We start from the raw sequence: 24,306 nt of genomic DNA, 5'->3' as shown, positions 1-24,306 counted from the left end.
TGCAAGGTAGTGTCCAAAACACTAGGTGCAGATGTGATATTCAGAAGAGTGGTTGCAGAGGTCCAGAACACTTGGTGAAAGGATGAAATCCAGAACATTGTGGGCAGGTGTGATATTCAGAGCACTGGGTGCAGGATGATATGCAGAAAACTGAGTGCAGGGTAGTATCCAGGACACTGGGTGCAGAGACGATATCTAGAACACTGGGTGCAGGAGTGATGCTCAGAACAGTGGGTGCGGGGTGATATCCAGAATATGTCGCAACCAATGTTACTACTAGAGTACTTGTCAGAACTGACGCTGGTGGTGGTAGAGTGGCATCCTGGAGGTGCTTTTCTCTGCCAGGTGTGACCTTTCTGTCAGGTGGTGTCCCTCAGGAGCATCCAGGACCAAGAAGGGGTAGGGTCAGTAGGAAACCATTTGGGGGAGTCACAATAGCAGCTGTGCATGAACTAGTTGGAAATAACTTAATATTTTGAAACTTTTGTATTAACAAGTTGAGCATACTGACGCATTCTGACAATGAACAAGATGGGCAAAGTCCTTTCCTTACAGGGCTTTCCTTTGTGGGGTAACTTTTATGACACGTGAGAGTTTATCTCCTGGGGGAGCTTTGAGTCTGTTCCCATTGCAGAAGTTTCTCAGCTCCACAGGCTTGGTGCCTTGATAGTGTTAAATAACTTCATGCCTAAACCTATACTCAGCAAGCATTTTTATCCTTAGCATCTTTCATATTTCTTTCAAACCTTATCCTTAGATACAATTTATAATTTTCCAGTAGTGTCTTCTTATGGAGAAAACCAATAAGTGTGTGGGTCTCTCTGAGTTGTTCAGTTCTTAGGGTCTTTTTGGTTATGAAAACACCCTTCCTCCACAATGAAGGTAACAGTCGATTCACCTCCACGCATTGACCCTCTGGGATGTTCCCTGGGAGAACTCTTACTATAGAAAAAAAGAGATGATTTAACTTGCCCTTATATGGAGGTAAATGTCAAGTTCTTTATTCAATCTATATTTACAAAAATTTAAAATGCTTCCATGTCAGGGACTAAAATGAATATTATCCTTCTTTGTTAGCCAGAGTGAAAATTCAGTGAGGTATATGGGCAATCAGAAGTGCAAATGTTTTAACCAGGGTATAATCAGGATAAATTTGGCTCACTGGGTATAATTGAATTTAAGGAAATGGAAAATATAATATTACTAGAGTAATGTCTACAACAAACCCAGTAATTTATATTCTCTTATAAATGTGCATTATATGATAACAGTGAATTATATTGTTCCTGCTAAAATTTACTAATGAAGTCGATCTTTTAAGTGGAAAGGAAGAAGAAATCACAAATATAGCTATGGCTGAGGCATTTAATCATAACCGCCTGCTTAACCCACGAAAGGAGGATTTTATGATTGCAGGGATGATAGTGCAGTAATGGTGGAGCAGTGTGAGTCCAATTTTGCCTCACATGCTCATCACAAAACTGTCAGGTGAATCGTACGGTTAGATCTGTTATCCGGTGTTGATAGGAAAGGCTGAGACAACACAGCTTGGCAATGAGGCTCTGGAAGGAATTCATGTTAGAAAAAGAAAACTTTTGACATGTAGATGGGAAGCATTTGATATACAAGCCATTACAAAAGGATAAATAGAAAGCCATACAAATGTGCTTTCTTGTTCTGACCTCAGTTCCACTACCTCTGGTCTCTCTCTGGTGGTTTCAGACCATAAAGACTTAGAAGCCACTTGGGCTGCTTCATGTGGGGAAAGCAAATTCATCAGTCCAGCTCATTTCCCAGTGATATATCGAGCTGCTAAATATACTAACTGAAAGAGAAGCTGGTTGTATTTCATTGTCGAAATGCACAAAAGAGCTTTTTAATATATAATAAATATTTTGATTAAACAATCATTAATATAAAAGTAGATGTTGTTTAAAGTATTTGTAATCCAACCAACCCCACATGTGCAAATAATCACTTTATTTTTGTTTTCCATGTCTTAGATCAGTGGGTACAGGAAGATACTAAGCTCTATTCATCTTCTTGTACCATTTCAGACTTCTTTGTCTTATAGACTTCCATGCATTGTTCCCATTCTTAACCTGGCACTTTGCAATTTAATTATTTGTGGTGGGCTTAGAACAGATATTTTACTTATTTTTTGTTCATTCTGTTAGCATTTAGTACAGAATCCAGCATTATAAAGAAACAATATTAAATAAATGAATGAATAACACTAATGACCAATGAAGATGATATTAGTTCAAACAGATGATGGAAGTTTTCCATGGAAGAATAACAGGCATTTACTAAATCTTACCAGCTTCCTTGTCATCACTCATTTCCCAAAATCCACTTCCTAGCTTACCATTGTCTTTACCTGGTTTTTAGCTGTGATGTATTTACATTTATAAAACACTCATTATTTTTCTCTCAACCAACAGTTGAATGCCCATATGGGCCAACTTTGATCTTGGTGCTGGGGATATTAAAAAAATACAATATGGTGATAATTTATATCCTATGGAAGCAAAGAATTCTATGGAAGCCCTTGGAAGGAATACCTCACTTTCCCTCAGACAGTCTTGGAAGACTTCTTGAAGGAGATGCCTTATTGAGTAGGAGTTTTAGGTAGACAGAGTGAGAGAATAAAAAGTCTGGAGAATTACTTAGGAACAACAACATTTTACAATAAAATTGGCATGTGCTAAGAAATGGAAGTAAAATTTAGTGCAATAGTGATTATGTGTGTTATTATTAAGACCATTTAAGAATTATTATTGGAGACTTACTGTAAAGTCATGATAATCAAGACAGTATGGTATTGGCAAAGGAATACACAAGTAGATCAATGGAAAAGAAAAGAGTCCAGAGATAGAGCCAAATTAACATAGTCAACTGATCTTTGGCAAAGAAGCTAAGGCAATTCAATGGGCAAAGGGCGGTTTTTAAAAAAAGTAGTGCTGGAACAACTGGACATCCAATGCAAAAATATGAATCGAGGTACTGTTCTTACACCTTTCACAAATATTAACTCAAAATAGATCACAGACCCAAATGTAACATGCAAAACTATAAAACTACCAGAAGATAACAGGAGAAAATGGAGATGACTTTGGGTTTGGGGAAGAGTTTTTAAATACAACACCAAATGCATGATCCATGAAAGACAAAATTGATAAGTTGGACTTCAATTAAAGAAAAAACTGCGTGGCAAAAGCCACTGTTAATAAAAAGACAAATCACAGTCTATGAGAAAATATTTGTAAAACATCTATATGATAAATGACTTATATTTAAAATATACAAAGAACTCTTAAAATTTAACAATTAGCAAACAAACAACCCAATTTTTAAAATGGGCAAAAGATGTAGATGTTTCACCAAAGAAGATATACAGAGGCAAATAAGCACATGAAAAGATGCTCAGCATCATATGTCATTAGGGGCCTGTAAGTTAAAACAGTAATAAGATCACTACACATCTACTAGAATGGCTAAAATTCAAAATGCTGATGATACCAAATGTCAGTAAGGATGTGGAGCAGCAGAAATTCTCATTGGTTGCTGTTGGGAATGCAAAATAGCACTTTGGAAGACACTTTGACAGTTTCTTACAAAACTAAACATAGTCTTACCAAAGAACCCAGCATTTTCACCCAGAAGTATTTACCCAAATGAGTAGAAACCTTATGTCCACACAAAACTTGCACATGAATGTTTACAGACTCTTCATTCATAATCTCCAAAAACTGAAAACAACCAAGATGTCCTTCAATAGGTGAATGAATGAACAAACTGGTACATCCAGACAATGGAACATGATTCAGTGATAAAAAGAGAAATGAGCTATCAAGCTACAAAGGACCCAGAGAAACCTTAAATACATATTTCTTAGCTAAAGAGGACAGTCTTAAAGATCTACATACTATATAATTCCAACAATGTGACAATCTTGAAAAGGCAAAACTATAGAGATAGTAAAAAGATCAGTTGTCAGGGGTGCGGGGGGAAGGGAGCAGAGATGAATAGGTGAAGCACTAGGGAATTTTAGGGCTGTGAAACCACTCTGTATGATACTATAACGGTGGATACATGTCATTATCTATTTGTCCAAACCTACAAAATGTACAACATCAAGTATGAACCCTAATGTATAGACTTTAGTTAGAAATAACTTATTAGTATCAGTTCATCAATAGTAGCAAATATACCACACCAATGCAAGATGTTAACAACAGGGGGAACTGTGAGTTGTAGGAGAGAGAGAGTATGTGGGAATTATCTCTACCACTGCTCAACTTTCTATAAGCCTAAAATTGCTCCAAAATAGTCTGTTAATTATAAAAATATTATTAAGATATCACTTCTAATAATAATGTTCTGTGTTAAAACGTACAGACAAATTGAGGTAACTGAAACTCTTGGCACTAAAGAAATAGAACCATCAGGAATTGTTAAATTTCCACCTGTGATAAAATTGTAGGTCTAGAGATTTTAATAACTTGTATCTTGTGAATAGAATAAGCTTAGCTTCATGAAAATATTTTGGCTGGAAAAGCTAGAGGAGAAATCTCTCCATTTATCAGGAATGTTTGTTTTTTCTCTCTGTGTGTTACTCATTTAATAAGAGGTAAGCATGTTTTTAAAAAGTTGCCCCTTGTTTTTTCCCCATAAGAAATACCTAAAAATCTTTGAGTCTCTGGGGCCATTACCATACCCTAATATCCAACCACTTATGAGATAAATGATGGAAATTGCTGATTTAATATTCACAAAGCAGGTTATCATACTTAGCTGAAACTATGAAAATCATTTAGGCATAAAAAATATAATTACCTAAATCAGATATTAGCAAGCATAGCTCTAATTTGAGCATAAGACTCTTCCATTCAAATTAAACTTTATAACTGCCAATAGTTTAAATGATTCCCTCTTTTAATCTCATCATATATGTATTATACTCAGTGACTAATATTGTCTTCCAATAATATACTAGCTTTTTGATACCACTCATTTCTCCTTCATCCTTTACACACTTTTAAAAATCCCTCTTGTTTTTAGGATATTAGGTTCTCCTGATTTTCCTCTTCTTTATTGGTCACTCTGTGTCCTGCTGTTTCCTCTCTTCTCCCATCTCTCTTGTCCACACGCTTTCACTCACCCAGCCTCATGGCTGCAAACGCCATTTGTAGGCTGATGGTCACCATCTTTCTTTTTTCAAAATTTCTCTTTTTTAAATTGACAGACAAAATTGTATATATTTACCCCGTAGAAGATGATGTTTTGAAGTATATATACATTGTGGAATGGCTAAATCTAGTTAATTAACATATACATTACCTCACATAGTTATTTCTGTGGTGATAACACTTAAAATCTACTCTCAGTGATTTTCAAAAGTGTAATACACTGTTATTAACTATATAGTCACTATGTTGTACAATAGATCTCTTGAACGTATCCCTTCTATCTGAAATTTTGTGTCATTTTATCAACATCACCCCACCTCCTTCCCTTAACTGCCCCAGCCCCTAGTAAGAAACATTCTGCTTTCTAGTTCTGTGAGATCAACTTCCTTAAATTTTATGAATGAGTGAGATCATCCAGCATTTGTCTTTCTACGTCTAGTTCATTTCACTTAATGTCCTCCAGGCTCCTCCGTGGTGTCTCAAATGGCAAAGATTTCTTCTTTTTAAAGGCTGAATAGTATTTCGTTGTGTATATATACCACATTTTCCTTACCTATTCATTCATTAATGAATGAATTGATTCATATCTTGGCTATTGTGAATAATGCTGCAATAAACATGGGAGTGTGGATATCTCTTTGACATACATTTCATGTCTTTTGGATATATATCAAGTAGTGGGCTTACTGGATCGTATGGCAGTTCTATTTTTAATTGTTTGAGGAACCAAATACTGTTTTCCATAATGGCTGTACTTATTTATATTCCCACCAATAGTGTATGAGGGTTCCCTTTTCTCCACATTCTTGCCAACACTTATAATCTTTTGTCTTTGATAGTAGCCATTCTAACAGGTGTGAGATGATATGTCATTCTGGTTTTAATTTGAATTTCTCTGATGATCAGTGAATTTGAGCATTTTTTCATATGCCTATTGGCCATTTGTATGTCTTCTTTTGAGAAATGTCTATTCAGGTCCTTTGCCCAATTTTAAATTGAATTATTTATTTTATTGCTATTGAGTTGTTTGTGTTTCTTATATATTAACCCCTTAACAGATGTATAGTTTCCAAATGTTTTCTCCCATTTTGTATGTTATCTCTTCATTCTGTTGATTATTTCCTTTGCTATGCACAAGCTTTTTAGTTTGATGTAATTCCATTTGTCTATTTTTGGTTTCTTTCATTTTTAGAAAAAGGTGACCATTTACTTAAAATGATAAAAGGATCCACACTACATTATAACATGCAAAAACGCTGACAATTTTTTGGTAATGTTTAGAAATATTTTTGCTTTTGTCACCTGTGCCTTGAGGTCATATCCAAAAAAATTATTGCCCAGACCAATGTCATGAAGCTTTTCCCCTATGTTTTCTTCTAGTAGTTTCATAATGTTGGGTCTTACATTTAAGTGTTTAATTCATTTTGAGTTGATTTTTGTATATAGCATGAGATAAGGACTCAATTCTTTTTCATGTGGATATCTAGTTTTCTCAACACCATTTATTTAACACACCTTTCCCCATTGTGTATTCTTGGTGCCTTTGTCAAAAATCAATTGGCTGTAAATACATAGATTAATTTCTGGGTTCTATATTTTATTTGTGTGTGTGTCTGTTTTTGAAGCCAATACCATGCTGTTTTGTTTACTATAGCTATGTAGTGTATTTTGGAGTCAAGTAGTGTGATGTTTCCATCTTTACTTTTTTTGCTCAAGATTGCTTTGACTATCCAGGGTCTTTTGTGGTTTCATAGGAATTTTATAATAGTTTTTTCTATTTCTGTGAAGAATGTTATTGGTGTTTAGATAGGGATTGCATTGAATCTGTAGCTCACTTTGGGTAGTATGGACATTTTAGCATATTAATTCTTTCAACCCATGAATGCAAAATATCTTTCCATTTATCTGTCTCGTTAATTTCTTATATCAGTGTTTTATCATTTTCAGTGTAGCAATCTTTCACCATTTTGGTTAAGTTTATTCCTAAGTATTTTAATTTTTAAATTATAATTCAAATTATTTAATAATTAAATTATTATAAAATAATTTAAATTATGTTATAAATGGGATTGTTTTCTTGATTTCTTTTTCAAATAGTTCACTGCTAGTGTGTAGAAATGCTACTAATTTCTGCATATTGATTTTATATGCTACAATTCTAGTTCTAAGAATTTTTTGTTGGAGTCTTTAGGGTTCTCTATATGTAAGATTATGTTAACTCCAAACAGAGACAGTTTGACTTCTTCCTTAACAATATGAATGCCTTCTATTTCTCTCTCTTACCTGATTATTCTGGCTAGGACCTCCAGCACGTTGTTAAGTAGAAATAGTGATAGTGAACATGCTTGTCATGTTGAGTTCTTAGAGGAAAAGCTTTTATCTTTTCTCCATTGATTATGATGTTAGCTGTGGGTTTATGTCATATGGCCTTTATGGTATTGAGTTACATTCCTTCTATACCTAATTTGTTGAGAGTGTTTATGATGAAAAAATGTTGAATTCTGTCAAATGATTTTTCTGCATCTATTGAAATGATCATATGGTTTTTGTTTTTTATTCTGTTAATGTAAGCTGTCCTTGCATCTCTTGTGTCCTTGAATTTCACTAAAGCATAGTGAATGATCTTTTTAATATGCTGTTGAATTTGGTTTGCTAGTATTTTGTTGAGGATTTTTGCATCTATGTTCATCAGAAATATTGGCCTTTTGATTTCTTTTTTGGTAGTGGCCTTGTACGGTTTTGGTGTTAGGGTGATGCAGGGCTCTCAAAAGTATTTGAGAAGTATTCCCTTTTCTTCAATTTTTTGGGAGAATTTGAGAAGACTTGGTGTAAGTTCCTCTTTAAATGTTTAATACAATTCAGTAGTAGAACCATCAAGTCTCTGGCTTTTCTTTTTATTACTGATTAATTGCCTTACTTGTTCTTGATCTATTAAGATTTTGTATTTCATCATAATTCAGTCTTTGTAGGTTGTATGCATCAAAAACTACCCATATCTTCTTGATTATCCAATTTTTTGGCATATAATTATTTATAATAATCTCTTATTATCTCTTGTATTTCTGTTTCAGTTATGATGTCTTCTTTTTTCATTTCTGATTTTATATATTTGAGTCTATTCTCTTTTTTCTCAGTCTAAATAAAGGTTTTTCAATTTTTAAAATATTTTCAAAAAGCAACTTTTATTTTCACTGATTTTTTCTGACTGTTTTTCTAGTCTCTATTTCATTTATTTCTGCTCTGATCTGTATTATTTCCTTCCTTCTACTGATTGTGGGCATGGTTTGTTCTTGTTTTTCTAATTTCTTGAGGTGCCATGTTAGGTTGTTTATTTAAGATCTTTCTTCTTTTGGGGGGGTGGGCATTTATTACTATAAACTTCTGTCTTAGAACTGCTTTTGCTGTATTCCATAGGTTTTTGTATGTTGTATTTCTATTTTAATTTGTCTCAAGAAATTTTTAAATTTCCCTTTTAGCTTCTTCATTGGCCTGTTGCTTGTTTAGGAGCATGTTGTTTAATTTCCATGTATTTATGAATTTTCCAAAGTTATTCTGTTAGTGATTTCTATTTTTATACCATTGTGGTCAGAAACGATACTTGATATGATTTTAATCTTTTTTAAATTTGTTAATACTTGCTATGTGGTCTAACATATGATCTATCCTCAACAATGTTCCATGTGCAGTTGAGAAGAATGTGTATTCTGTAACTGTTGGGTGGAATATTCTGTATAAGTCTGTTAGGTTCATTTGCTCTAGAGTACAGTTTAAGTCTGATGTTGCCTTATTGATATTGTCTGGATGATCCACTGCTGAAAGTGGGATGTTGAATTCTCTTTTATGTTTTCTGCCAAGATAGCAGAAAGAACTATATAGCACATTTAACTCAGAAGGCAGCCACATGAATTTTATTAGGTGTGGAAAAAGTAGATTACAGAGAAGGAACATTGGAAAATATGCCTGGGCTAAGAACCAGCTCAGATTATTTTCTAGAAAAAGCTAAACAGTTCATGTTTAGTGTCATATAGGGTGAGTTATGCTGTAGAATGCACTGACAAAGTACTTTCTACTCTTTCTGCTGGATTAGTTGTCAAAACACTTGTGTTCCGGTTACTTTTTAAACATCTACCAGCTGTAGGGCCTTGGGCAAATCATTTAGTCTGATTGAGCAATAGTTTTCTTATTTTAAAATAGGTATTCAAATATCTGCCTTCCCCATGTCACAAAATAGTGTTGTGAAAATAAAAATGTTATCAGTATGGGAAGTGCTTTGAAGTGTTATTTAAATAAAGAATTTATACATTATTAACCGTAGTCTATGATAACATCTGTTAGAACCAGGTGCACATATAATGGAGTGACACCTGTCCTCCAAAACCAATAGTATAATCAAGAATTTAATAATATTCAATGAAACATGTGATGATAAAGTGTTTTGAATCTTGAAAGAATAGATGATATTTAATTGAGGTTTCCTGAGCTGTCTGGGACTAAGAATGAGGAATCATATTGTGACCCAAATATCTTCTATAAATTTCTCTTTCTGTTCCTGTACCCCAATGCCCAATAGATTTGCATTCAATTTCGCATTATCAGGAAACCTTTGAAAGAACACAAGGGTATTTACTCAAAATTTTCCAATAGACAAAAAAGGCCCATTGTTAAACAAGTAAGTCTATTTGTTAATTGAGATTAAACGAGGCTGATCTTTGTCAAATGTAAAGAAGAAATAAAATATTTAGGTTACTGCCCAGAAAATGAGCAGTTACTCTGGTTTAAATGTTGGTGGCCTCTCTTGTGTTGATTACCATTGTAAACATAGATCTCTGGATATTAGTTGTTTTTATATTGCATATGCTGGTGATGATAAAATTTATATGTCAAGCTCTGACCACTCCACAGACCTCTAGACTTAGGTACCCACATGCCTGCTGAATAACTTCATTTAGATGGTTCACAGGCATTGAAATTTAATATGCCTAAAACAGAATTCTTGAATTTTTCCTCTAAAATCTGTTCTTCCCCTAGGCTTCCACATATTTAAATGACCACCATGCACTCAGTTGTTAAACCAAAACTTAGTTATAATCTTTGATTCTTCATTTGGCTTCCACCTCCAGGATCTATTCTCATTACTTTGATTCATCTCTACTGCTGCGACTCTAGTCCAAGTCATCCTCCTCATGCACATAGATTTCTTCAATAGCCTCCTACCAATCTCTTTGCTTCCTCTCATGCTGCCTGCCTCAAAGCTATTCTTTGCTTAACGGCTAAGGCAATCTTTTTGAAAACATTAAAGGAAATCATGCCACTCTCTTTCTTAAAACACTACTACAACTTTCCATCACAATAATAATAAAATCCTAACTCTTTACCGTGAGCTACAGCAGAGCTGATATTCATCCAGGATATACAGGAACAGTCGGTTACAGACCACATCCCTTCCAGTTGGTTGGTGCCTACGCCACAGTTGTTAAGTATTTTGCCCATCACGCCTGCTTCTAAGGTTGAACATGAGCTGGTGGTTCTCAACTGGAGATTCTCAAATGTCCTAGACTAGAGGACATTTGGTGATGTCTGGAGATATTTTTATTTGTCACCAACTGGGGAGTGTTCTGCAGGACACAGAACAGCCCTCTGCAACATGGAATTATCTAATCCCGAATGTCAATAATGGACAGATTTGGACACACTTAGATGCCCTCTTATCCTTGCCTGCCTCCTCCATGCTACTCTGTCCCTTACTCATTATCTTCCACTGACCTTCTTGCTGTGCCTGGCAAATTCACTACCATCCCAGGGGTTCTCTATCATATCACTTTTATTTTTTCACAGCACTGAAACTATCTGAAATTATCTTGTTTAGTTATTTGCTGGTTCTTCTCTGCCACTCCCACCTGGAATGTCAGCTGCATGAGAGAAGGGAATGCTTCTCTGCCCCTGCATGGAGTGCAGTGCCTTAATACTTGCCGAGTGTTTGTCCCCTCCCTGCCCCCCATCTCCTCGAAAATCCCCACTTATTTCTCACTACCTTCAGTTACTGAGTCCCACTCTATCCCGAATCTCTAAAGCATGTAGCATGGCTAATGGATAAGTTGACAATATCTTTTTCACACATCACTCAGTAATAAAAACAATTGAAAGTGTATTGATTTGTTTATTAGTCTCTCCATCAAATTGTCTCTAAGGTGAAATGACTGTTTCCTCAACATTCCCAGCATCAGTCCCACAAAGCAGCTTCCAAGGGCATGGTAGCCAAACCTATTCCCTGGAACCTTCCACGCAGATGGTATTCTAAGAACTGCTTGCCCAGTTCTTAGAATACCTATTTGCCTAGGCATCCTCTGCTTAACTTGAGTTTTGACTTTTCTTGTGATTAATGTTTTATAATTGTCATTGCTGTAGAAGATCTGATTGCAATTTATCATCATCGCCATGCAAAATATTGTGATGACTCTTCACTTCTTGATCTTGATATTACCCAACTCTGGTGACAATCATAAGGTCCACCACATCCATAGGGCCGTCCGCTGGTGTGCATCAACAAGCATGGTCTCATTGCCCGAAAATAAAAATCGTTCAGGCAGCCTGGATCATAGGTGCAGTAAAGAGCTAGGCCAAGGTCTGAGTTGCTTTGAATCAGTAGGTTCATTTGTCTTCGGAATTGGAGAATCATGTTTCAACACAGAAGTGGCTGTGGTCTGGGAAAGCTGTTGTTTTTCCATTTGGTTTGACTCTAAAAGATCAAATTTAGAGAAAATCACGCAAGTCCCCAAATCTTACCATATTTAATTTTCTTCCAGTAGGACCTCTAACTTAAAAAAAAAAAAAATGTGTCCTTCAAGGTTATGCTGACAGGAAACCTGATTAGGATGAATTCATTCTTAGCCTTAACCACAGAAATGTCCATTAAAATAAGATAATTTTTTCCCTTAAAACAATAAAACTGCTTATTATCAATATAGCCATTTTAATTGATTCTCTTCAACACCCTACACTTGAACTAAGATAAACAAAGAGTTTTTATTTAGAAAATTTATTATTATTACTTACAAAAACTGAAGCAATTCTTCTGTTAATGTCATTGTATCTTTTAGACCTCCCTATAAAAATTCTGCTCCCATCCTTGTATGCCTCGTGACAGTTTTAAGATGATAAAGTGAATCATGAATGCTCAGCTCCCCCTCAATAAATGGAAGCAACTTATATTCACAGCAACTTATATTTAAGCCTTAAGATAGATGTATTTTCTTATGCTTTTGTATTTGGCCTTAATTTTCTATTTTTATGTTCTAAGCTGATTATATTGTTCTCCTAGTATAAGTAGCTGCTTTGGAAATATGAAATAAAGTTTCACTGGAAACCTTTTCAAGTGATATTTGAATGTCACCATGATATAGTGCACAGTGATAATCTAGAGAAGAAAGGAAAAGAGTTTTAAAGGTTTACCCATTTTATCTTTGATAGATGAAGCAACTGCACTTTTTCTTCTCTCCAAAGCCCTCAATTATTTTCTTCACTCAACCTACAGAGTACGTAGAATCTGTCAATTGTTTGTATATTGCCTAAATTAATGTTTCTGTGTTATTTCCCTATTTAGTTCTAAACTTTTATATGTTAATTGCAGTGAAAGGCAAAAAGCTATCCTGATGACTGGACAAAAATTATTTGCAGCTGCTGGGATTTTTACCCTTTGTTTTGTTTTTCTGGGATTTGGATGATATCTTCATCTAGACAGGAAGATCTGGCTGCAGCTGTCATGCAACAAAGCAACTTTTCTGTCTGAACTGGACTTCCTGTGTAATATCATGAGAGCTGCTATTGGCATGTCAATGGCAAACATGGTGAATCAATATAAAGTTGTTTTTCCACTGAAGTTTTAGATTTTCTCTAATTTAATGTTTGGTTCAGTTAATCAGTATTTTCCTTTCACATAGTAGAAGGTTCATATTGCTGGTGGGCTTGGCTTTTGTTAATAAAAGATCCACTAACCCTCAGATCCTAAGAAATCCAAGTTTTCATAGGGTTTATGGAAGCGCAAACCAGTGTCTTGAATGGCTGCCCTGTGGCAGTCAGTCTCCAGAGCTTCTGCTTGTGTTTTCTGAGTGGTTTTGCTAGTACACATGGAGGAGAAAGTCACATTTTTAATTACATTAGATTGTAGGCATGCTCTATGCCAAAGTTTTTACCCACACTTCCTTCAGGCATTCTCTCCCTATTTGCCTGTTTCTTGCAAAAAATAGAGCAAGTTGGATGTTTACAATGTGTCACAACCCCTCTTTATTTTTAATTTTATTTTTTTAATCTAAGTAATATATGAACATTGTGAAAAAATAAAATTGTTCAGACTTACTTATAATGAAAAGTTAGAGTATCTTCAAGTAGCATCCTCGTATGCAAGTGTGGGATTGTACACAGATTGGCTCCCTTCTAGTGCATTCTGAAATGTGGCTTCCCCTTCCCTGTTTTATTCAACCCTCTTCTATTTGATGTTTTTTTCTATAGAAGCCCTGATACCATGAGCAGAGCACATTGTTATCAGCAATTTAAATTTTGCTGTAATTTAAACATGCTTTTATTTGTTTCCCTTCTTGCCTAATTCCAGTCTTATTCCTTTCCATCCACCTCTCCCCGATAGATACTCACAGCAATATATTGATATGTCCTCAACATATATATGTAGTCTTTTATAATGTACACTATTGTGTGCTAGTCTTTAATTTACATGAATGATAGTGCTTTCTCATTCCATTTTTACTTTTCTCACTACATTTTTGCTTATTCTGTTTCTTACTTTTCTATTTATTGCTGCCTAGTGTCTCAGAGACTGAATTCACTCCTCCAAGCATCCATTCTGCTGAGTTTCTTCTAGCTCTTCACTGTTATAATGACCATCTATGTACATGCCTCTGCAGACCCAAGTGAGAATTTCCCTGACATGCATCCCGCGAGTGTGATTGCATATGGCCTATGACATTGTTCCATTTTCTTTTATATATTTGCTGAAATCTACCAATCCACTGATGATCACTACCCAACTCTTGTTCTCTTTGCTGTTATATATATTTATTCATTTTATACTCCTATATTTTTATTTCAATGGGGTCTTTAGAAAGACCGAAGGCAAATATGTGTGCTCAATCCAACATTTGGACTAGAACCCAAACCATCTCCTTTTCAGTGCATTATAGTCAACTTGGAGCATGGCATACGGGGAAGCAGTAGGAGAGAGAGGGAGTAGAAAAAACATTGCTACTGATGGTGCACCATGTGCTACTGGTGATATACTTTTCATTGAAACCCATTACCTAATAAGTGGGATATACACTAACATAAAACGTTACATCTAACTAGAGATAGGTGTTGGTAGTCATCATTGCTTCGTAATTTGGAGGGCAACAGACTGACTCCAAACCCCAAAGCATGACAGCATTTCTAGACCCAAAGGCCTGTTGCTTTAGCTTACTCTCACCAAATCCTATAGCCATTGGGATCCCATTCCAATATTACTGTTTTTCGTCAATACCACAACAAACTGTGCCATGTAAGTCTTGTAAAGTACAACCATCTTAGTAATTCTTTTGACAGGACTTTTCCTTCAATTTCAGATGATTTTGTGATTGCTCTAACAGGACACCTCTGGGAATTCTGCTATGTAGTAATTAGAATTGCATTTTCTGGGCCAGTCAATGAGGTGGCTGTGAGAGGGCTAAATTTGGTTGGTACTTGGGTAAAGCTAAAGCAGAACTTTATAAAAAGGTGAAGGTGTTGCTATCAGGTCTGCCTACATCTCAACAGCAATGCCCATGGTCATATCAGCACTTTTTAAAATCAGAGTTTTCTGGGTAAAATCTGTCAGGGATGTCTTCAGTCACTTGAGATTTGAACAGTCTCGGTGGAAAATAGCCAAGCAAATCCAAAATGCCAGGGCATTCAGCTTTATTTCAAGGTGCTTAACTTGCTGTTTTCCAGTCTTTATGTCCATTAAATTGAATTGTGCAGGGTGGCTGTCCCACGCAGGCCTACTTGTGGGCTTCAGCAGCTCATAAATGTATCTCACTGGGAGTCATGGAAGTGACAGCTTCTAGAGGTATCGTGATCTTGGGGACAGAGTACACGATTTGGAATCACAATTCTGCATACTGTTAACCTCAGTCTTATCCGTGTACTGGGGATAATAATAACACACCATTCTGCCACATCAGAAGTTGCTATTGAGACCAAATAAAATAATGTACCTGAGTGTTTAAAAGGCTTAAGTTCCTGGTGTTATGGGCTAAATTGTGTCTACTTGTCTACTTCCCCCCTTCCTATTCACATATTGATGTCCTAACTCTCAGTACTTCAGAAAGTGACCATAATTGGAGAGAATGTTTTTAAAGAGTTAAGAGGAGGTCTTTTGGGTGGGTCCTAATCCAATATGACTGGTATCCTGATAAGGAGAGGAGATTTGGACACACAAGAAGAGAAACCAGAAACATGCACAGACAGAGGGTTGACGCTATGAGGACACAGCAAGAAGATGGCCATTTGCAAACCAAGGAGAGGCCTCAGAAGACATCAAACCTGCTTGTCCAAGAAACCAAAAAAGTTTCATCTTAGACTTCTAGCCTTCAGAATCATAAGAAAATACATTTCTGTTGTTGAAATCACCCAGTATGTGGTGTTTGTTACAAGAGCTCTAGATAACTCAGACATCTGTTCTACCCACTTACATTCTTTTTTATTTAAAAAAATTTCATATGGACTGTTGTGGCAGATCCAAGTATTAACACATTTAATCTTCATAACTGAATGAGGTAGCTGCCCATTTTACAGATGAGGAGACAGAAACAGAAAGAGGTTTAAAAAAACCTGCCTAGCATCTCACAGGCAATAAATGTTAGAGACGAGAGTCAAGCTCAGGCAGGCTAGCTGAAGATTCCATGCTACAAATTGTGGATCCAATTTACTCAGGTTCCTCTACTTAAGAGATTGAATATTAATTTTGATCACTGTTATGAACTGAATGTTTAAATCCCCCTCTGTTACCACAAACTGGAGCCAAGATGGCAGGGACCGTATTCCTTCTCCATCCACAGTGAGCCTTTGTCCTCCCCAGGGAACTTCAGCTCCTCAGTTTTCATCTTGCTCATTCCTATACAAACAGTTCCCAACTCTGACCCAGACTGTGCAAGCCACAGGGGGTTGATGAGTCCCAGGGGATCTCTGTGACCCCAGCGCCTGGACATTCTGAGTGGCCTGCCTTCCAGAGAGAGAGAGACAGAGATGACCGGAGTTCTAGTTTTCCTCTATTCAGACTCTTTTTCTCTCATTCCCCTCTCCCATCCATGGCTGCTGAGAGAGATGCTTGAGCAGAGGTTCTCAGGAGTTGCTGCTTCCCCTCTGTTGGGGTTTCCACAGAGAGTGGGGTCAAACCTTTCCTTTCGAAGACCTGCAGAGGTCTAAGGGGTGCTTGGACTGTGAGCTCCCTGCTCACTGGCCATCACCTGTTCTGCTTGCCCAGCTGCTCCATCAGAGCAGGGCACACCCCAAAGAGGAGGGACATCAGACTGGCTTGAACACCTCATAGGCAACTCTGGACCAGCAAGCTTCTCCCTAGAATGGGCAGGAATTGATATTCAGGGATCCAGGGATAAGCCCACAGGTGAGATCTTCTACCCTTGGGGTTTGTTCGTGTGGCTCGGGAGCATAGATGGATTTGAGAACTAATCTCAGGAGGCCAGTGAGCCTGTGTGGGAAGAACTAAAAAGAGAGCATATTGTGGGTCCCAGCCACAGCACACTCTTAGAGCACCCCTCCTGCCGCATGAAAGCCCTGCTCTCAGCCCAGGCAGGATCCTGGAAAGGGAAGCACCCAGCCCACAGCACTGCTGCTGGGGAGCTCAGCTAGTTTGAGCTCCTGCCTGTTTGCAGATGCCAGAGGGAGACTGAGGAGCAATGGAGGCAGCAGGAGAGCAAAACTGGCTCCTGACAGCCAGACTGTGGGTCTCAGATGGCCCCTGTCTCTAGAAGCAGATTTTCTGGCTGTATGGGGCTATGTTAGCTCCTCCCTGGTGGCTTTCCTCAGAAGCCTGGGTGAAGAACTGTGAACTTCACCAAATCAGCTACTTTACCAGCTTTTGTAGAGCCTGAGGGCAGGCTCACCCAATCCAGCCATGCCCAGCTTCACTTCCTTATCTGCCTCTGTGAGGTGGAGAATAAGGGCTCACCTGGAAGTTCCAGGGCCCCACACACCACCTGGGGCATTCAAGTGCTTCTCCTGAGGGACTGGAGCTGGTCATAGGTACCAAAAGCAGCACTGCAACTTGTTCCTTCTGGCAAGCACCACATACTAACAAAGAGGTCAATTTGCACAGCCCTTTACTGAATTTACTGACTCAATCATACAGGGTGTGGTTGTTTCTTACCCACAAGTACTACCTTCTACCTCAGAGATTAAACTTGGCATATCAATACAATTCACACACCATTAAGAAGACCACAGGGCTGGAGAAAGAGAAAAAAATCTCAAAGACTTCTATCCTCCCTCATCAAAGAGAGACAGGGAATCTGTTCACACACATAACTCACCACTGCTACAGCCTGCAACAACCAGCAAATGAGAAAATAAACACACTAAGGAAGGAAAAGACATCAGTCTAACCACAGACTTCTCAATGGAGATTACAAGCCAGAAGGGATCGGGGCCCCATCTTCAGTCTTGTTAAGCAGAACAACTGCCAGCCTAGAATTTTGTATCCTGAAAAACTAATTTTCATATATGAAGGAGAAATAAAGACTTTTCCAGACAAGTAAACACTGAGGGAACTTGTCAAGACAAGACCTGCCTTGTAGGAAATACTCAGAACTGCATTATATGTGGATCAATACAATAGACACCCCCAGTGTAAAACCACCCAAAAGCTGAAGCTCAGACCTAGTATAAAACAATGGCATAAGTGGTAAAATAAAGCAATAAGGTATTCTCAACAGGATAAACAGAACAGCAACCCACATATCAATTCTATCAATCAACGTGAATGGTCTGAATGGCACACTCAAGAGACACAGGCTGGCTGAAGGGATGAAAAACTATGACTTAAATATCTGTTGTCTCCAGGAAACACATCTAATCCACAAGGACTCACACAGACTCAGGGTGAAGAGATGGAAAAAAATATTTTATGCAAATGGAAACCAAAAACAGGTGTAGCCCATTCTCACACCAGATAAAATTGACTTAATCTAAACTGTATTAAAAAAAGACAATGATGGTCATTATATAATGACAGAGAAATTCAACAAGAAAACATAGCAATCCTAATTATGTATGCACCAAACACAGGAGCACCCAGATTCATAAAGTAAACCCTACTAAAGCTAAGTAAGGAGATAAACAGCAGCATTGCAATTGCTGGGGATTTCAATACCTCACTGACAGAATAAGGCAGGTCGTCTAAGCAGAAAGTAAGTAAAGAAATACTGGACTTAAATAGGAATCTAGAACAAGTGGGACTAATAGACATTTACAGAACCATTCACCCCAAAACTATTGAATATACATTCTTCTCATCACATAAAACATTCTCCAAGATTAATCATATCTTAGGCTACAAAACATGTCTCCATAAATTTAAAAAAATAGAAATCATACCATGTATTTTCTCAGACCACTGGGGGAATAAAATTAGATATCAACTGCAAGAGAAACACTCAGTTCTACACAAAGTCATGAAAATTAAACAACCTTTGGCTGAATGATTATTAGGTATATAATGAAATTAAGAAGGAAATCAAAAGATTCCTCACACAGAACAACGAAGGGGACACAAGCTACTAAAATCCACAGGATTCAGCAAAAGCAGTCCCAAGGGTAAATTAATAACCTTATATGCCTACATCAAATGACAGAAAGATCACAAATTAACAATCTAATGACATATCTCAAGGAACTAGAGAAGAAAGAGCAAACTAAACCCAAAGCCAGCAGAATAAAAGAAAGCACTAAGGTCAGAGAAGAAATAAATGAAATGGAAAACAAAGAAGCAAAAATATTTACAAAGGATCAATGAAACAAAAAGTTGATTCTTTGGAAAAATAAACAAAATTGATAGACCTCTTACTACATTAACCAGGAATAAAAGAGAAAGGACCTAAATAAGCTCAATCAGAAATGAAAAAGGACATATTACAACTAATACCACAGAAATATAAATATCATCTGTGAATATTATGAAAATCTCTATGCACATAAATTCAAAAACATGGAAGAAATGGACAAATTCCTGGAAACACACAATCTCCCAAGACTCAATCATGAAGAACTAGAACTCCTGAACAGACCAGTAACAAGCAATGAGATTGAAGCAGTAATAAAAAAAAATCTCCCAACCAAAAAAATAGACCCAGACCTGCTACATTCACAGTCAGATTTTATCAGACTTACAAAGAAGAGCTGGTACCCATACTGCAGAAATTATTCCATAACATTGAGAAAGAGGGAATACTCCATAACTCATTCTATGAAGCCAGTATCACGTTGATACCAAACCCAGGGTAAAACACAATAAAAAAGAAAATTACAGACCAATATCCCTTATGAATATAGTTGCAAAAGTCCTCCACAAAATACTAGCAAATATTATTAAATAGCGCATAAAACATCCACCATGTCCAATTGGGCTTCATCCCAGGGATGCAAGGATGATTCAACATAAATAAATCAATAAATGTGATTCACCACACAGAAACAAAAACAAAGACCAAGTAACCATCTCAAAAAGTGCAGAAAAAGCATTCAGCAAAATTCAGCACCCTTTCATGATAAAACCATCAACAAATTAGGAATAGAAGGAACATATCTTGAGTTTATAAAAATCATGTATGGCAAACCCACAGCCAACATCAAACTAAATGTGGAATGTTGAAAGCATTCCCCAAAGAACTGGAACAAGACAAGGGGGCCCACTGTCACCATTCTCTTCAACATAGTACTGGAAGTCCTATCCAGAGCAACCAGGCAAGAGAAAGAAATAAAAGGTATCCAAATCAGGAAAGAGGAGGTCAAACTGTTGCTGTTTGCTTTTTCTTATATCTGGAAAACTCCAAAGACTTCACCAAGAGACTCCTAGAATTGATTAATAAATTCAACAAAGTCTGAGGTTACAAAATCAATGTGCACAAATCAGAAACATTCCTATACACCAAGAACAGTCAAGCTAAGAGTGAAATCAAAGACTCAATACCATTCACAATAGCTAAAAAGAAAATAAAATACCTAGGAATATACTTAACCAAGGAGATGAAAAATCTGTCCAAAGAGAACTATGAAACACCAAGGAAAGAAATCACAGATGACACAAACAAATGGAAAAACATATCATGCTTATGGATTAGTGGAATCAACATTGTTAAAATGTCCATACTACCCAAAGTGATTTACAGATTCAATGCAATCTCCATCAAAATATCAACCTCCTATTTCACAGATCTAGAAAAATTAATTCTATGCTTCGTCTGGAACCAGAAAAGAGCCCAAATAACTAAAGCAATCTTAAGCAAAAAGAACAAATATGGAGGCATCATATTACTGGATTTCAAACTATACTATGAGACTATAGTAACCAAAACAGCATAGTATTGGCTTAAAAATAGAGACAAAGACCAATAGAATAGGACAGATAACCCAGATATTATATAAAACCATCTTTGTGCAGCCAACTGATCTTTGACAAAGCAGACAATATACACTTATTTATAACCCTATTAATAGCCATATTCAATAACTGGTGCTAAGGGAGGGGGAGATGGGGATGGGTATATACATACATAGTGAGTGTGATGCACACCGTTTGGGGAATGGACACGCTTGAAGCTCTGACTCAAGGGGTGAGGGGAGTAGCCACATGAAGAAGAATGAAACAGGATCCATATCTCTCAGCACTAACAAAAATTAATTAAAAATGGATAAAAGACTGAAATGTAAGGCATGAAACCATAAGAATTCTAGAAAAAAATGTAGGAAAAGCTTCTAGATATTGGCCAAGGCAAAGAATTTATTAAGAAGACCTCAAAAGCAATCACAGCAACAACAAAAATAAATAAATGGGACTTGATTAAATTAAAAAGCTTCTGCACAGCTAAGGAAATAATCAACAACATACAGAATGAGAGAAAATATTTGCAAGCTATACACTTGATAAAGGGCTAATAACCAGAATCTACAAAGAACTCAAGCAAATCAGCAAGAAAAAAACAAACAATCCCCTTAAAATGTGGACAAAAGACAAGAACAGAAGCTTTTCAAAAAAAGAGAGACAAATAGTCAATAAACATATGAAAAAATGCTCAACATCGCTAATCATCAGGGAAATGCAAGTTAAAACCACGGTGAGATATCATCTTACCGCAGTTAGAATAACTTTTATTAAAAAGTCCAATAACAATGGATGTCAGCATGGATACAGAAAGAAAGGAACACTTATACACTGTTGTTGGGACTGCAAATGAGTACAACCACTATGAAAAACAGTATGGAGATTATTCAAAGAACTAAGAGTCAACCTACTATTCAATCCAGCAATCCCACTATTGGGTATTTACCCAAAGGAAAAAGAAGTCATTTTTATCAAAAAGACACATGCACTCAAATGTTTATTGTAGCACAATTCACAATTTCAAAGATGTGGAATCAATCCAAATACTCATCAATTCAAGAGTGGATTAACAAAATGTGGTATATGTATACTATGTAATACTACTCAGCCATGAATAAGGATGAATTTATGCCTTTTGCAACAACATGGATGGAAATGGAAACCATTATCCTAAGTGAAGTATCTAAAGAATGGAAAAACAAACACTACATGTACTTGCTATTAAATTGGCACTAACCAATGAGCACACATATACACAAAGGGAAATAAAACTCAATGGAAATTAAGCAGGGGGGAGGAGGGGATTGGTGAAAACCTACCTAACGGGTAGGTACAACCAACACTATCTGGGTGATGGGCGCACTTATAGCCCTGACTCCAGCATAACAAAATCGATATATGTAACCAAAAACATTTGTACCCCTGTACTATTTTGAAATAAAAGAAAAAGTGAAATGAGAGTTAAAGCTTAATGTTCCAGAAGGAATGAGCTTGATTGCTTCTGAATACTGTTTATAAATTATAATATTGTTTTATCTGTAATGTAATGAGATATAGTGGGAAACAGACTGGGAGTAAATTTCTGGTGGTCTAAGAAATTTCAGCTGGCAGAGCTCTGTGCCCTAAAGCCATTATATAAATTGTGTGATATTCTGAGTGGTGAAACCCACGGTAATCTGTTTGTGTTATCCAAATTTTATCTTTTTCCTGATACATTTCTGAAAAGTGATTCTCTCAGCAAAAATGCAATCAGGAGTATTTTTTTTTTTTTAATGGCAGCTCTAGATCTGGTGGAAAGTGTTTTCTATTTATCTTTTTCTTTTTCTATTTGTCTCATAGGCCTAATATTAAAAGATGTTTTTAGAAAAAGTATTATTTTAAAATGGAGTAAAGAAAAGTTTAGGAAGATAAAATTCTAAGGAGTTTTATAGCAAACGAAGTTAAAAAACAAAGGAAAAAATTATTCCTTGGCAAAATTTTAAAGTAGGTGCACCTTGTCTTTTCTATTCTGATTTTAGTGACCACCCCCAGCTTTTGCTCATTCTCCATGATTATTCTTATAAAAAATCTACTATTTGGAAATGTTCCAATGAAATAATTCTCTTGCTCAAGAGATGGGTGACTTGGACAGGTTAATTATTTCCTTTTACCTGTGATATTTGCATTTTAACGGAGTTTGGAGACCAAAGTACTGCTCTTTGATAATGTGATTTCACACATTCTCGTCAACTCAAGAGTAGAAGGACATTATTGTTTTACCTCTCCTGTTTCAAGTCCCTCCAAATTATCCTGTTTACTAGTGGGGAGTGTGGAAGAGAGCAGTCTTTGAGGAACCCACTGTGTGACAAGAAGCAAGGTAACACTGAGACAGGCCTAAAAATGGTTAGAAGGGACCAGGTGTCCTTGCTTCACAAGCCACTGGGGTCTTAGAGAGAAGTGTCTCTCTTACCTAGGCCCCAGCCCCAAGCAATCCTTGAAAGGTTTCTTCCAAAAGTCATTCCTATCAATCAAAGAATTAGGCCCCTCACCCTAATTCTTCTAATACCAGCCCCAAATAAGCCAACCTAGAAAAAAACCTGTTAAACTCTCAAAACGTCTTCCTAAATAAGTCCACCCTCACTTGGGCCTATTATGAAATCTACAAAGGAAGAACAAACTCTAATGCAAAGCCCTCTTCTTATGGTCAAATTATTGGGTAGAGGAAAAATCATTTAGGAATCAAAGCATATCAATCTCAATAAATTAAACATTTTGTACTTTTTCATCTTAGACTTGTGAAATGATGATTTTTAGTTTCCTCAAGATTTAGTTCTAAATCTTGCTATAGAGCACATATGTAGTGTTGATACAAGAGATTTATTCTGGTATCTGAACTGATAAGGAGAACAATATATGGAGAGTTTTAAAATATATGGCTTATATAAGTCATTAACCCTTTGCACTCGGATGTCGAGTGTGACTTGACATGGTTAGCAAAAATTATAGCGATTAAAATGACTCTTTGAATGTATCAATAATTTGAAATATAAAAAAATCCAAATAAATAAGTTCATATAAAAAGAAACTCCAGGTTTTTATTCTACTGCCACGCTTTGTAAATTCTGGGGTATTCAAAAAATTAAATCCCGAGTAGAATAAAGGAATTGAGAAAAAAGCAAGCAAGTGCAAAGGGTTAAATATGAAATGTCCGATTTTGAATCAAAAGTGTAGTTTATTATATCTCATACAAGATGCAGTACAATTAATCAAAAAGTATGTGCCTAAACTATTGACACAGTTTTGCCATCTTAAGGATAGCTTATTTATGCCGGCAGTGAAGAAGCCTGGAGAACGAGTGGCCATAAAATCACAAAAAGTGTTTTCCACAGCTTGTTGAGAATTGAATATTCTCCTTGCAAGAAATGGTCCAAAGCTTGGAAGATGTGATAGTCAGTTGGTGCAAGGTCTGGTGAATGCAGTGGGTGACAGAGAGTTTCC

Source organism: Microcebus murinus, chromosome 11, assembly GCF_040939455.1.
Source record: "Microcebus murinus isolate Inina chromosome 11, M.murinus_Inina_mat1.0, whole genome shotgun sequence".
NCBI lineage: Eukaryota > Metazoa > Chordata > Mammalia > Primates > Cheirogaleidae > Microcebus > Microcebus murinus.
The sequence above is the reverse complement of the archived record's forward strand: the minus strand, read 5'-3'. Positions refer to the sequence as shown.